Raw genomic sequence first — 6,269 nt, 5'->3', positions numbered from 1 at the left:
AGGGGGGGGGGTGAAGGAGTAGGAGGAGAGCAGACTATTTTCATGATGTTTTCATTCTTTAAACTAAATACAAAAGCTTTAGATACCCCCCATCCCTACCCTACTCCCAATGTCCACATTTCTTCTTTCCATAGAAGAAGAAGAAGAAGAAAACTTAATTTTCTAACTCCAGGGTTGACTCTGAGCCTTAAACAAATAGAGCATGTTTCTGTGAAGCACCCCCTACCAAGGTCATAGAATAAAATAGCCTGCAATACAGATTCTTCTCTTTATACAACCTGTCCCCTCTACAGTGAGCACTATAACTCTTGGTATTCACTCTTCTCTGTCTTCCATTATGCCTTCATAAACCAACTTCCCCTTCTCTTCTCTCTCTATCTCTCTTTCTTTCCATCTGTATCCTTATAGTCATTATTTACCAGATGAAACTTCAAATTTTCTTTTGTGTTTATTATTATTATTATTATTCACATTCACTGTTTGTGTTGTTCAACCCCCCCCCCCCCATCATGTGTTAGTGTGGGTAGAATGGATCTACTAATTCAAATATTTGCTTTTGTTGTTGAAACAGCTGTTTTATAAACTGTTTTTCTGAAAAATGAGTACAGATGGTCAAGTCATTAGAGAAGGTCAACTTGTCTACCAACAGTAGGTCAGTGGTTCAATACTTGCTGTACCCTACTTTACAAATACTCTTAACTTCCTGAGATAATGGGATTACATGATGTAGGAACCCAGTTTCCCTGAAATGACACTGTATTCTGTTAAATAAAGAAGGATACTTTGGACAATGTATTTCCTGATATTCAAAAATTGGTGAAGTGGTCATGGTTGGAAGACCTTTCTCACAAGTTTACTCAATCAGATTTAGTCTGGAGTTAAGCCACTTTCTCAACAACTTGCTCTCAGTGATCTAGCCCTTCTTGTTGTAACTACCATAATAAACTCCCATGTCTAGGTTCATATGCTTACAACAGAATGGACTCTTAAAGAAGGTGGTGGTAGAAGTATTGACAGTAGTTGTGGTAGCATTGTCATTGTTGTCATGGTAATGGATTGAGTCTACCTCCTATAAAAACTTAAATTTTCTTTTTTGGGCAGTTCTGGTTTCTTTATTGGACAGTGGTTGAATACATATATATTCATATATTATGTGTATGCATTCTCTCAATTTCCTGTAATTCAGATCACCTAATGGTCCCAGCAGACAAAATGGAAAAGGTGTTACCCCAGACGATGGCAAGGGAGATGTGCTGGAATAGCCACTCTGACTCATGAGGTTCACACTTGCAGATAGCCATCTCCACCTTGATAGTGGTGAACAGGAATATGGTTCAGGGGCCAAGAATGCCAGAGGTGTTTCCACTGCCAGAGGCTTGTCCATAAACCTGTCAGAGACAGAGAATGCCTGACCTGCCTTTATGGACAAGCTGTTGTAAAACTGGACTTCTGATGAAATCTGAACAATGTTCATTTAGCTTTTGGCCCAGTCTGAAGAACCTCAAAATGCGGTGGTCTCTTTTCAACTGTCCTTCATACTTAATAATTCAAAATATCCCTCCTTCAAAAATAAGAAACACGTCAAATACTAGCCATCATTGAAACTGTTGCTATAGTTCTTATACCTTAAGAAGCTATTTTATCTGCTATGCCAAGAACAATTACCTGTTCTCAAAATACATTCAGAAATCATGGAAATGGTTAAATCTAAATCTAGATAGTATTCTATAGTATTTGTTGCTTTCATTGATAGAGGTAACTACATTGTGGAAGAACCATTCTAGCCACTTGAGATTCCAATCCACTTGAAATAGTCCCTGGTTCTATGATACAAACTTTGAGGGTTTTTTAACCCTTTAGCATACAAATTACTCTGTTAAATTTAATGTTTATTTATTCACATTATTTTGAATTAATCAGGTATTATCTTCTTGCTTTGATATTTTGATGATGTGATTGTTTAATTTCAGAATGAGAGGTCTGATCTGACCAGTTTGAGCATAAATCAGTTAGAAGATTTTGGTCAGACATGGCCAGTTTAAATGCTAAAGGGTTATAGGATCTAAATTAGACCCTTCCATCAAAAATTCCATGTTAATTTATATTCCAAACACCAGTTTAATAATGACAACTATTTCGATTTTACTAATTTTACTAGTTCCTTTTTTTTTTACATAATTTCTATGGTTTGGTTGTTATCAGAATTGACTATGTAATTCTCTATAATTCAAATGTAGAGCTCTGACCAATGTAGCCAACACTGACACAGCACTTGAAAGGGTTTATTATTAGGATTTTAGGGTTAGGGTTAGGGAAAAAATCAAAATTGAAGAAGTTGGGGAGAAAGTGGGGTAATTCACAATGCCGATTTTTGGCAATTTTCCTGAACCTCTGTATCCGAAAATGGGGGTTTTTGGCAAAAAAAATTACAAAAATAAACAAATTTGGGAGAAAATGGGGGAGTGGGCAGAAGTCTTTCCTAAAAGACACTTACCCGTGGTGCCATGAACCTGAAACCATACAGTTGTGGAACAAACTTCTTAACCACCTAGCTATGCCTACTCCTACAGACATTTTTAAATATAACAAGTTGGTTAAGTTTGTAAACTTAGTTTTATTTACTAAATAACTATGTTCTAGCTTCTTTAGTTCACAGTAACTGCTTTAAACCAGTTCTACCTGCTCCATCTCCCGATTCCCATTGCTTCTCCATGCCACTGCACATCTTTTCTGCTTTTCTTTCCTTTAAGCTAACACTTACATCACTAGCCGTGTTCTCAGTTCATTTCAGTTTGGTGTATTTCCATTTTTATCTCAATCTTCTTCCTCTTCTCTGCTGCACCCCCCACCATCACCACCAACGCCTTCTAATACTACTACTGCAACTTATTCTACTGCCAGTCTCACTGAAGTGTACTGAGGTGTACTGGTTCTTAATTTACATAACAGGGTTAATACATCTCAATTAATATTGAATTAAATGTTCACCGTATTAGGACAATGATGATGGTGATGGTGATGGCGATGACGATGGTGATGATGACGATGATACTGATGCTGGTGATGGTGATGATGATGATGATTATACTGATGCTGGTGGTGGTGGTGATGATGATGATGACTTTGGGTGAGTGATGATGATTGTAACCTGACTGATTGAAAAGTATGTGATGATAATAATAATGGTGGTGGTGGTAGTAACTCGGTGAATGAAGTGATGACGACAATGCCAGTGGTGGTGACGACAGGTTGTGTGAAGTATAGGATGATGATGATGATGATGACGACAAAGACTACAGATTGAATGAAGTCTATAATGCTGATGTTGATGATCATGATGATAATGTTGATGTTCAGATACAGATTGAATGAAGTCATTGGTGTGTGTGTGTGTGTGTTTGTGTATTCACTATCTATTCAGTAATGTTGTTAATAGATATTGAGTATTCATTGAACGAGCTGTTTGATGTTTGTTGGTCCTGCTTTCAAGGAAACGGTCCACAGTATTTGTTCATTGAAAGTGGAGGCATTTTTGATACATTGAATCAAATGTTTGATGTGTGTTCAATACACATTCAATCAACTGATTGATGTGTGGTGTGTCGGTCGCCGTTGTTTAAAAAAAAAAAAAGAACCAACAAAACAACAACAAATAAACAAAAACAAAATCCCTGCATCTTGTAAAACTGAACAACCATTGACATGTGGTGACTAGATAGTTAATGCTGGCTGTTCTCATTTGCTGCCTTCATAATGAGTGACTATAAAATGATAAGATGATGAGGCGGATGGGTGGGATTGTTACAAGTGGGTGGGTTGTATTGATGTTAGGATTAAAGTTGATGTCCACCACCATCAGGAATCGCATTTTGGCAGCTGCTGTAATCTCTTCACACACACGCACGTGCGCATGCGTTATCAAGCTAATATGTTTATACATTTCAAAAGCTGCCAAATGTTGTTAAATCGCAGGAAAATAAATAAATAAATGAATAAAAATATATATATATATAAATCAAACACTGTCTCTTGCACATAACAAATGTTCAACTATTGTAAAAAAAATATCACAACAAAAAGCATCCATAGAACACCAATATTCTAGCTTTTTTTTTTACGTGTTTGTTTTTTTCTTTTTAATAACTTTCAGCCACGACCGCCGCCACCACCACCACCTATTGTAGTATTTGCCGCTTGCAGTATTTTCTTTCATTGTCTTGTTACGTTCTTCATTTTGTCATCGCTTTTCATCTTTTCTCTGTTATCCTACTTAGTATTTTATTTTCCTCTCTTTACATAAGAATGTGTATGTGTCAAAGAAAGAAATGGACAAACTCCATCACATATTCTTTTATTCTTCCACAGGCTTTATAGGTGCAGGTTTGTCTATGTGGTTAAAAAAAAAAATGCTTCTCAACGATGTGGTTTTGGGTTTAGCTCCACTGTGCGGCACAGTGATTGCAAACATGGGCATACACCCCACCGGTATTCCTGGCAAAATTGTGCTATAGTCGCCAGACACAACATTCTCATTAAAGTGATTCACTTTTTTTTTTCTTAGTCAATAATGTACTTCTTTTGTACTCAGTATTTAATGAAAAGAGTTACTAATAGATTCTTTTCTATTGAATAATCATGATAAAATATAAAAAATAGTTATTTTATTCTAGCCACTGCTGAGGCATACATATTTCTGGGAAGTTATATTGGGGCTTGGGGGAAAAAATAGGTTGGGAAACATTTGTGTGACACCTTGGGCAACCAAAGCCTTGTGAGTAGATTTGGTTGGCAGAAACTGAAGGGAGCCCACCACACACACGCACACACACACACACAAATATGTATATGTATGTATGTGTAACTTTGTTTTGACATCATGTGATAGCTGTAAAACAAGTATCACCATCATACAAGCAATGTTTGTTTTCAGTCTTCCATGAAAGGCATCTCTTACCATGAGAAAGCATTACCTTACTTGGAAACAGGTGTGAGTTCGCAATAAGAAGGGCATTCAGACATAAAATATTTGCCTCACTGAATTCTATCTAACCCCTGCAAGCATGAAAAAGTGGACATTAGATGATGATGATGATGGTGGTGGTAAAAAAGGAAAGGAAGCTCTGTGTTTTGTTTTCAAATATACTTCCAATTAGATACAAGCAAAAGGGAAAAGAAAAACAAATTTTGATGATGAGAAAATATGTTTTGTGTGTGTGTGTGCGTGCGTAAAGACCTGAATTTAATCATAGCAGCAAATATTTCTGATGACATCATTTAACATTTGTCTTCCATACTGGCTTGGATTGACTGGGTCAACCAGATCCAATGAACCAGTGTTGAGCTCTATCAGCTTTGGCATGATTTCTACAGTTTGATGCTTGTCTTAATTTCAATCACTTCCCAGAGTTCCTGGGTGCTTTTGTCAGGGCACTAGTGAAGTCACCGAGTATCATGCGAAACAAGACCCCTCAACTGAGAGCGTTTGTATTATTGAGGGAAGTGGCTTTGTACCAAGTGTTGAGAGGCTAAACTCATTCTCTACCAGGGTCCATATGGTCCTTGGGACTCCATGTAAGAATTTTTGTTGAGATTTAAGAGCAATAAGTTGCTTACACTTCTATAATATACCAAATATTTTAACAATTTTTTAAAAATACAATTCCTAATGATATTTAATAGTAAAAAATAAGGATTTTTTTAAACATTGAATAGCTCTGTGGATCCACTGGAGTAAAATAAGAATCAAAGTGGAGTCTATAGTTAAAAAAATGATTGAGAACAGAAATGGGTCTCTTGGTGTAAAGAAGATACATGGCCACCCAGAAGGAATGGGAGAAAGGACAGTGGTGAAGCAGTGTCAGGGCATACCCTCAAGTTATAAAGAAAGTGCATAAGGATATAATAGGGAGAGACCTGAGAATGGTTGGGTGTGCTGGTTTGCAAACCTTTCTATTTTGGCTATGGTATTAGTTTTTTATTTTTTTAATTCTCCTAATGGAAAACACTTGTGTTACAATAGAAAAGCTAAGATTCTTTCTGTGGCTTCCTGAAATTCTTTGGAATTTTATATTTCTTAGTTTTTATTTTTTGCTTTCACCAGGTGCTTTATTATTGCATAAATAAATTTGATGTTTTTTTCTTTTTGCATTAGGAGAAAACATATTTTACAAATATTCATTAGCAGTGAAATGAATTTTGAAATAATAATTAATGTTGAATAGTTTCTGAATATGGCTAAAAACTATATATATATATATATATATATATAT

The sequence above is a fragment of the Octopus bimaculoides genome, chromosome 5 (genome assembly GCF_001194135.2).
Source record: "Octopus bimaculoides isolate UCB-OBI-ISO-001 chromosome 5, ASM119413v2, whole genome shotgun sequence".
NCBI lineage: Eukaryota > Metazoa > Mollusca > Cephalopoda > Octopoda > Octopodidae > Octopus > Octopus bimaculoides.
This window is presented reverse-complemented; position numbering follows the sequence as displayed.